Source organism: Lampetra fluviatilis, unplaced genomic scaffold, assembly GCF_964198595.1.
Source record: "Lampetra fluviatilis unplaced genomic scaffold, kcLamFluv1.1 SCAFFOLD_607, whole genome shotgun sequence".
NCBI lineage: Eukaryota > Metazoa > Chordata > Hyperoartia > Petromyzontiformes > Petromyzontidae > Lampetra > Lampetra fluviatilis.
The window spans coordinates 8,220-19,885 of NW_027621387.1; the positions used below are offsets into that span (position 1 = coordinate 8,220).

General features: G+C 48.2%; 1 long non-coding RNA gene across 1 annotated transcript; it reads left to right on the plus strand.

The window, feature by feature from the left end:
• The first annotated feature begins 1,225 nt into the window (after window positions 1-1,225).
• On the plus strand, window positions 1,226-11,262 carry LOC144955179 (uncharacterized). Its single transcript, XR_013641532.1, has 3 exons — window positions 1,226-1,436; window positions 5,210-5,348; window positions 11,113-11,262. It is a non-coding gene; the product is annotated as an uncharacterized LOC144955179 (long non-coding RNA).
• The last annotated feature ends 404 nt before the right edge of the window (window positions 11,263-11,666 follow it).

Here is an 11,666-nt window from a genome sequence, read left to right on the forward strand (position 1 = left end):
AAGCAAGCGATTGCGGTGATGGTAGTGGTGATGATGGTGATGATGGTGATGATGGTGATGATGGTGATGATGGTGATGATGGTGATGATGGTGATGATGGTGATGGTGGTGATGGTGGTGATGGTGGTGATGATGGTGATGGTGGTGATGATGGTGATGGTGGTGATGATGGTGATGGTGGTGATGATGGTGATGATGGTGATGATGGTGATGGTGGTGATGATGGTGATGGTGGTGATGATGGTGATGATGGTGATGATGGTGATGATGGTGATGATGGTGATGGTGGTGATGATGGTGATGATGGTGATGATGGTGATGGTGGTGATGGTGGTGATGATGGTGATGATGGTGATGATGGTGATGGTGGTGATGATGGTGATGGTGGTGATGATGGTGATGGTGGTGATGATGGTGATGGTGGTGATGATGGTGATGGTGGTGATGATGGTGATGATGGTGATGATGGTGATGGTGGTGATGGTGGTGATGATGGTGATGATGGTGATGATGGTGATGGTGGTGATGATGGTGATGGTGGTGATGATGGTGATGGTGGTGATGATGGTGATGGTGGTGATGATGGTGATGGTGGTGATGATGGTGATGATGGTGATGGTGGTGATGGTGGTGATGATGGTGATGATGGTGGTGATGGTGATGGTGGTGGTGATGGTGATGATGGTGATGATGGTGATGATGGTGATGGTGGTGATGATGGTGATGGTGGTGATGATGGTGATGGTGGTGATGATGGTGATGGTGGTGATGATGGTGATGGTGGTGATGGTGGTGATGATGGTGATGGTGGTGATGATGGTGATGGTGGTGATGATGGTGATGATGGTGATGATGGTGATGATGGTGATGGTGGTGATGATGGTGATGGTGGTGATGATGGTGATGATGGTGATGATGGTGATGGTGGTGATGATGGTGATGATGGTGATGATGGTGATGGTGATGATGATGGTGATGGTGGTGATGATGGTGATGATGGTGATGGTGGTGATGGTGGTGATGATGGTGATGGTGGTGATGATGGTGATGATGGTGATGATGGTGATGATGGTGATGGTGGTGATGAGGGTGATGATGGTGATGATGGTGATGATGGTGATGGTGATGATGACACGGGTGTTGATGATGGTATAATGGTGATGATGATAGCGATGATGATGATGATGGTAATGATGACGGTAATGATGATGGTATAATGATGATAGTGATGGTGATAATGATGATGATGGCAATATCTCTATCTGTCTACGTAGGCTATGGCTGCGTCAATCGATTGCGCTGATGGTCGTGGTGATGGTGGCGGTGATGGTCGTGGTGATGTTGACGATGGTGGTGATGGTGACGATGGTGACGTGTTGATATCCGCTCCGGGGAAGGTCATCCTTCACGGAGAACACTCGGTAGTGTACGGCAAGGTAAGATCATTGTCAACGCCGGCACAAACACAAACCTCCGATACGTCCACACTTGCAGGGACATCTCCACGAACCAGTGGCATCTACATCTACAGAACCAGTGGCATCTGCAGAACGTGAAGAACCAGTGGCATCAACATCTACAGAACCAGTGGCATCTGCAGAACGTGAAGAACCAGTGGCATCTACATCTACAGAACCAGTGGCATCTATAGAACGTGAAGAACCAGTGGCATCAACATCTACAGAACCAGTAGCATCTATAGAACGTGAAGAACCAGTGGCATCAACATCTACAGAACCAGTGGCATCTATAGAACGTGAAGAACCAGTGGCATCTACATCTACAGAACCAGTGGCATCTATAGAACGTGAAGAACCAGTGGCATCTACATCTACAGAACCAGTGGCATCTATAGAACGTGAAGAACCAGTGGCATCTACATCTACAGAACCAGTGGCATCTATAGAACGTGAAGAACCAGTGGCATCTACATCTACAGAACCAGTGGCATCTATAGAACGTGAAGAACCAGTGGCATCTACATCTACAGAACCAGTGGCATCTATAGAACGTGAAGAACCAGTGGCATCAACATCTACAGAACCAGTGGCATCTATAGAACGTGAAGAACCAGTGGCATCTACATCTACAGAACCAGTGGCATCTGCAGAACGTGAAGAACCAGTGGCATCTACATCTACAGAACCAGTAGCCTCTATAGAACGTGAAGAACCAGTGGCATCAACATCTACAGAACCAGTGGCATCTATAGAACGTGAAGAACCAGTGGCATCTACATCTACAGAACCAGTGGCATCTATAGAACGTGAAGAACCAGTGGCATCTACATCTACAGAACCAGTGGCATCTATAGAACGTGAAGAACCAGTGGCATCTACATCTACAGAACCAGTGGCATCTATAGAACGTGAAGAACCAGTGGCATCTACATCTACAGAACCAGTGGCATCTATAGAACGTGAAGAACCAGTGGCATCAACATCTACAGAACCAGTGGCATCTATAGAACGTGAAGAACCAGTGGCATCTACATCTACAGAACCAGTGGCATCTATAGAACGTGAAGAACCAGTGGCATCTACATCTACAGAACCAGTGGCATCTATAGAACGTGAAGAACCAGTGGCATCTACATCTACAGAACCAGTGGCATCTATAGAACGTGAAGAACCAGTGGCATCTACATCTACAGAACCAGTGGCATCTATAGAACGTGAAGAACCAGTGGCATCAACATCTACAGAACCAGTGGCATCTATAGAACGTGAAGAACCAGTGGCATCAACATCTACAGAACCAGTGGCATCTATAGAACGTGAAGAACCAGTGGCATCTACATCTACAGAACCAGTGGCATCTATAGAACGTGAAGAACCAGTGGCATCTACATCTACAGAACCAGTGGCATCTATAGAACGTGAAGAACCAGTGGCATCAACATCTACAGAACCAGTGGCATCTATAGAACGTGAAGAACCAGTGGCATCTACATCTACAGAACCAGTGGCATCTATAGAACGTGAAGAACCAGTGGCATCAACATCTACAGAACCAGTAGCATCTATAGAACGTGAAGAACCAGTGGCATCTACATCTACAGAACCAGTGGCATCTATAGAACGTGAAGAACCAGTGGCATCTACATCTACAGAACCAGTGGCATCTATAGAACGTGAAGAACCAGTGGCATCTACATCTACAGAACCAGTGGCATCTATAGAACGTGAAGAACCAGTGGCATCTACATCTACAGAACCAGTGGCATCTATAGAACGTGAAGAACCAGTGGCATCTACATCTACAGAACCAGTGGCATCTATAGAACGTGAAGAACCAGTGGCATCTACATCTACAGAACCAGTGGCATCTATAGAACGTGAAGAACCAGTGGCATCTACATCTACAGAACCAGTGGCATCTATAGAACGTGAAGAACCAGTGGCATCTACATCTACAGAACCAGTGGCATCTATAGAACGTGAAGAACCAGTGGCATCTACATCTACAGAACCAGTGGCATCTATAGAACGTGAAGAACCAGTGGCATCTACATCTACAGAACCAGTGGCATCTATAGAACGTGAAGAACCAGTGGCATCTACATCTACAGAACCAGTGGCATCTATAGAACGTGAAGAACCAGTGGCATCTACATCTACAGAACCAGTGGCATCTATAGAACGTGAAGAACCAGTGGCATCTACATCTACAGAACCAGTAGCATCTATAGAACGTGAAGAACCAGTGGCATCTACATCTACAGAACCAGTGGCATCTATAGAACGTGAAGAACCAGTGGCATCTACATCTACAGAACCAGTGGCATCTATAGAACGTGAAGAACCAGTGGCATCTACATCTACAGAACCAGTGGCATCTATAGAACGTGAAGAACCAGTGGCATCAACATCTACAGAACCAGTAGCATCTATAGAACGTGAAGAACCAGTGGCATCTACATCTACAGAACCAGTGGCATCTATAGAACGTGAAGAACCAGTGGCATCAACATCTACAGAACCAGTGGCATCTATAGAACGTGAAGAACCAGTGGCATCAACATCTACAGAACCAGTGGCATCTATAGAACGTGAAGAACCAGTGGCATCTCCATCTACAGAACCAGTGGCATCTATAGAACGTGAAGAACCAGTGGCATCTACATCTACAGAACCAGTGGCATCTATAGAACGTGAAGAACCAGTGGCATCTACATCTACAGAACCAGTGGCATCTATAGAACGTGAAGAACCAGTGGCATCTACATCTACAGAACCAGTGGCATCTATAGAACGTGAAGAACCAGTGGCATCTACATCTACAGAACCAGTGGCATCTATAGAACGTGAAGAACCAGTGGCATCTACATCTACAGAACTAGTGGCATCTATAGAACGTGAAGAACCAGTGGCATCTACATCTACAGAACCAGTGGCATCTATAGAACGTGAAGAACCAGTGGCATCTACATCTACAGAACCAGTGGCATCTATAGAACGTGAAGAACCAGTGGCATCTACATCTACAGAACCAGTGGCATCTATAGAACGTGAAGAACCAGTGGCATCTACATCTACAGAACCAGTAGCATCTATAGAACGTGAAGAACCAGTGGCATCTACATCTACAGAACCAGTGGCATCTATAGAACGTGAAGAACCAGTGGCATCTACATCTACAGAACCAGTGGCATCTATAGAACGTGAAGAACCAGTGGCATCTACATCTACAGAACCAGTGGCATCTATAGAACGTGAAGAACCAGTGGCATCTACATCTACAGAACCAGTGGCATCTATAGAACGTGAAGAACCAGTGGCATCTACATCTACAGAACCAGTGGCATCTATAGAACGTGAAGAACCAGTGGCATCTACATCTACAGAACCAGTGGCATCTATAGAACGTGAAGAACCAGTGGCATCTACATCTACAGAACGCGAAGAACCAGTGGTATCTATAGAATGTGTAGTGGATGGTGTAGTGTATAGTGTAGTGTATAGTGTAGTGTATAGTGTAGTGTATAGTAGTGTATAGTGTAGTGTATAGTGTAGTAGTGTATAGTAGTGTATAGTGTAGTGTATAGTAGTAGTGTGTAGTGTATAGTGTATATAGTGTAGTGTATAGTGTAGTGTATAGTGTAGTGTATAGTGTAGTGTATAGTGTAGTGTATAGTAGTGTATAGTAGTGTACAGTGTAGTGTATAGTATATAGTAGTGTGTCTGTGTGTCTCTGTGTGTGTCTGCAGGTGGGTGTTGTGTGCAGTGTGGCTCTACGGACCTTCGTGCGTGCCAGGCTGGGTGCACCGGGGGACCGGGTGGAGCTCATGCTTCCAGACCTGGGCTGCAATGCATCCTGGGACGTCTCCAGCCTGCCACGCGGCCATTGTGAGCCCACTCCCACTCTACACACTGTACACACCGCACTGTACGCACTGTACTGCACACACTATACAAGGCGCCACACGCCAAAAAACCCCCGCACTGTACGCGACGCACAGCACTGTACGGATACAGTGTGCGCACTGTGCACACTGTACGAACCGCAGAAATACAGTGTGCACACTGTACAAATCGCATAAACACAGTGCACACACTGTACGAGCCGTGCAAATACAGTGCATACACTGTACAAACCGTACAAATGCAGTACGTACACTGTACACACTGTGCAAATACAGTGCGCATAGCGCACATCAATACTGTACACACTGCGTACAGACACTGTACACACACAAAGCTCCCCCAGGTAGCCTCTAGCAGGGGCTGAAGGGGCAAGTGGTGTGAGTGGTAGTACACACGGAGACACTCACCCACTCACTCACTCACCTACTCACCCACCCACTCACCCACCCACCCACTCACTCACTCACCCACTCACCCACCCACTCACCCACTCACCCACCCACTCACTCACCCACTCACCCACCCACTCACCCACTCACCCACCCACTCACCCACCCCCCCACTCACCCACCCACCCACCCACTCACTCACCTACTCACTCACCTACTCACTCACTCACCTACTCACTCACCCACTCACTCATCTACTCACCAACTCACCCACCCACTCACCCACTCACTCATCTACTCACCAACTCACTCACCCACTCACTCATCTACTCACCAACTCACCCACCCACTCACCCACTCACGCACTCACCCACTCACCCACTCACGTACTCACCTACTCACTCACCCATTCATTCACCCACTCACTCACCTACTGACTCATCTACTCACTCACTCACCACTCACTCACTCACCTACTCACTCACCTACTCACTCACTCACTCACTCACCTACTCACTCACCTACTCACTCACTCACCCACTCACCCACCCACTCACTCATCTACTCACCAACTCACCCACCCACTCACCCACTCACGCACTCACCCACTTACCCACTCACGTACTCACCTACTCACTCACCCATTCATTCACCCACTCACTCACCTACTCACTCACCTACTCACTCACTCACCTACTCACTCACTCACCACTCACTCACCCACTCACTCACTCACCCACCCACTCACCCACTCACCTACCCACTCACCCACTCACCCACCCACTCACTCACCCACTCACCCACCCACTCACCTACCCACTCACCCACCCACTCACTCACTCACCCACTCACCCACCCACTCACTCACCCACCCACTCACCCACACACCTACCCACTCACCCACCCACTCACTCACCCACTCACCCACCCACTCACCTACCCACCCACTCACTCACCCACCCACCCACACACCTACCCACTCACCCACCCACTCACTCATTCACCCACTCACCCACCCACTCACCCACTCACTCACCCACTCACCTACCCACTCACCCACCCACTCACCCACTCACTCACCCACTCACCCACCCACTCACCCACCCACTCACTCACCTACTCACTCACCTACTCAGTCATCTACTCACCAACTCACCCACCCACTCACCCACTCACCCACTCACGTACTCACCTACTCACCCACCCATTCACTCACCCACTCACTCACCTACTGACTCATCTACTCACTCACTCACCACTCACTCACTCACTCACTCACTCACCCACTCACTCACCCACTCACCTACCCACTCACCCACCCACTCACTCACTCACCCACCCACTCACCCACCCACTCACCCACCCACTCACTCACTCACTCACTCACCCACCCACTCACCCACTCACCCACCCACTCACCCACCCACCCACTCACCTACCCACCCACTCACCCACTCACCCACCCACTCACCCACCCACTCACTCACCTACTCACTCACCTACTCAGTCATCTACTCACCAACTCACTCACCCACTCACCCACGTACTCACCTACTCACCCACCCATTCACTCACCCACTCACTCACCTACTGACTCATCTACTCACTCACCATTCACTCACTCACTCACCCACCCACTCACTCACCCACTCACTCACCCACCCACTCACCCACCCACTCACCCACTCACTCACTCACCCACCCACTCACCCACTCACCCACCCACTCACCCACCCACCCACTCACCTACCCACCCACCCACTCACCCACCCACTCACTCACTCACCCACCCACTCACCCACCCACCCACTCACTCACTCACTCACTCACTCACCTATTCAGTCATCTACTCACCAACTCACCCACCCACTCACCCACTCACGTACTCACCTACTCACCCACCCATTCACTCACCCACTCACTCACCTACTGACTCATCTACTCACTCACTCACCACTCACTCACTCACCCACCCACTCACTCACCCACTCACTCACTCACCCACCCACTCACCCACCCACTCACCCACCCACTCACCCACCCACTCACCCACCCACCCACCCACCCACCCACTCACCTACCCACCCACTCACCCACCCACTCACCCACTCACTCACCCACCCACTCACCCACCCACTCACCCACCCACTCACTCACTCACCCACCCACTCACCCACTCACCCACCCACTCACCCACCCACTCACTCACCCACTCACTCACCCACCCACTCACCCACCCACTCACCCACCCACTCACTCACTCACCCACCCACTCACCCACTCACCCACCCACCCACCCACTCACCTACCCACCCACTCACCCACCCACTCACCCACCCACTCACTCACCCACTCACTCACTCACCCACCCACCCACCCACTCACCCACCCACTCACCCACCCACTCACTCACCCACCCACTCACCCACTCACCCACCCACTCACCCACCCACCCACTCACCCACCCACTCACCCACCCACTCACTCACTCACTCACTCACTCACCCACCCACTCACCCACTCACCCACCCACTCACCCACCCACTCACCTACCCACCCACTCACCCACTCACCCACCCACTCACCCACCCACTCACTCACCTACTCACTCACCTACTCAGTCATCTACTCACCAACTCACTCACCCACTCACCCACTCACGTACTCACCTACTCACCCACCCATTCACTCACCCACTCACTCACCTACTGACTCATCTACTCACTCACCACTCACTCACTCACTCACCCACTCACTCACCCACTCACTCACCCACCCACTCACCCACCCACTCACCCACTCACTCACTCACCCACCCACTCACCCACTCACCCACTCACCCACCCACTCACCCACCCACCCACTCACCTACCCACCCACTCACCCACCCACTCACTCACTCACTCACCCACCCACTCACCCACCCACCCACTCACTCACTCACTCACCTATTCAGTCATCTACTCACCAACTCACCCACCCACTCACCCACTCACGTACTCACCTACTCACCCACCCATTCATTCACCCACTCACTCACCTACTGACTCATCTACTCACTCACTCACCACTCACTCACTCACTCACCCACCCACTCACTCACCCACTCACTCACCCACCCACTCACCCACCCACTCACCCACCCACTCACCCACCCACCCACTCACCTACCCACCCACTTACCCACCCACTCACCCACTCACTCACCCACTCACCCACCCACTCACCCACCCACTCACTCACTCACCTACCCACTCACCCACTCACCCACCCACTCACCCACCCACTCACTCACCCACTCACTCACCCACCCACTCACCCACCCACTCACCCACCCACTCACTCACCCACCCACTCACCCACTCACCCACCCACTCACCCACCCACCCACTCACCTACCCACCCACTCACCCACCCACTCACCCACCCACTCACTCACCCACTCACTCACCCACCCACCCACCCACCCACCCACTCACCCACCCACTCACCCACCCACTCACTCACCCACCCACTCACCCACCCACCCACTCATTCACCCACTCACCCACCCACTCACCCACTCACCCACTCACCTACCCACTCACCCACCCACTCACTCACCAACTCACTCACCCACTAACCCACTCACTCACCCACCCACCCACTCACCCACCCACTCACTCACCTACTCACTCACCTACTCAGTCATCTACTCACCAACTCACCCACCCACTCACCCACCCACCCACTCACCTACCCACCCACTCACCCACCCACTCACTCACTCACTCACCTACTCAGTCATCTACTACACTACTATACACTACACTACATTATTACTATACTACACTACACACTATAAACTATAAACTAAATATAAATAATAAAAATGTAAATTCTACAGACAGTAACTGCTACACTATACACTACTACACACTATACCACTATAAACTATGAACTTTAAACTAAATATAAATAATAAAAATAAATTCTACAGGCAGTGACTACTACACTACACTAAAATATAAACTACATTACACTATAAACTACACTATAAACTATACACTAAATATAAATAATAAAAATGTAAATTCTACAGGCAGTGACTGCTACACTATACACTACTACACACTATACCACTCTAAACTATGAACTATAAACTAAATATAAATAAAATAAAAGTTAATTCTACAGGCAGTGACTACTACACTACACACTACACTACACTATAAACTACATTACACTATAAACTACACTATAAACTATACACTAAATATAAATAATAAAAATGTAAATTCTACAGGCACTGACTACTACACTTTACTACTATACATTATAAACTAAATAATATAAACTAAATAATAAAATGTAAATTCTGCAGGCAGTGACTACTACACTACACACTACACTACACTATAAACTACATTACACTATAAACTACACTATAAACTATACACTAAATATAAATAATAAAAATGTAAATTCTACAGGCAGTGACTGCTACACTATACACTACTACACACTATACCACTATAAACTATGAACTATAAACTAAATATAAATAAAATAAAAGGGAATTCTACAGGCAGTGACTACTACACTACACTACAATATAAACTACATTACACTATAAACTACACTATAAACTATACACTAAATATAAATAATAAATATGTAAATTATACAGACAGTGACTACTACACTATACACTACTACACACTATACCACTATAAACTATGAACTTTAAACTAAATATAAATAAAATAAAAATAAATTCTACAGGCAGTGACTACTACACTACACTATAAACTACATTACACTATAAACTACACTATAAACTATACACTAAATATAAATAATAAAAATGTAAATTCTACAGACAGTAACTGCTACACTATACACTACTACACACTATACCACTATAAACTATGAACTTTAAACTAAATATAAATAAAATAAAAATAAATGTTACAGGCAGTGACTACTACACTACACACGACACTACAATATAAACTACATTACACTATAAACTACACTATAAACTATACACTAAATATAAATAATAAATATGTAAATTATACAGACAGTGACTACTACACTATACACTACTACACACTATACCACTATAAACTATGAACTATAAACTAAATATAAATAAAATAAAAATAAATTCTACAGGCAGTGACTACTACACTACACTACAATATAAACTACATTACACTATAAACTACACTATAAACTATACACTAAATATAAATAATAAAAATGTAAATTCTACAGACAGTAACTGCTACACTATACACTACTACACACTATACCACTATAAACTATGAACTTTAAACTAAATATAAATAAAATAAAAATAAATGTTACAGGCAGTGACGTGGACGCCTCTCCAACCGCTCCGGGTCCTGAGGAGTTGGAGGAGTGGAGACGCCTCGTCAAAGTGGGCGTGGCCATGGACAAAGTGGGCGGGGCCATGGACAAAGTGGGCGGGGCCATGGACAAAGTGGGCGGGGCCATGGACAAAGTGGGCGGGGCTGGAGTGGGCGGGGGCCGGGGGTGGAGTAGGAGGAGCCAGGGGCGAAGTGGGAGGAGCGGAGGGTGAAGTGGGAGGAGCCGAGGGCGAAGTGGGCGGGGCCATGGACAAAGTAGGCGTGGCCATGGACAAAGTGGGAGGAGCTGAGGGTGGAGTGGGCGGAGCTGGAGAAACAGCTGTGCTGGTGTTCCTGTACTTGTGGACTCGCCTTGCCCGGTGAGACTATTATAGTATCAGTACTATAGCGCTATAGTACCACTACTATAGCGCTATAGTATCAGTACCATAGCACTATATAGTACCAGTACTATAGCACTATAGTATCAGTACTATAGCACTATAGTATCAGTACTATAGCACTATATAGTACCAGTACTATAGCACTATATA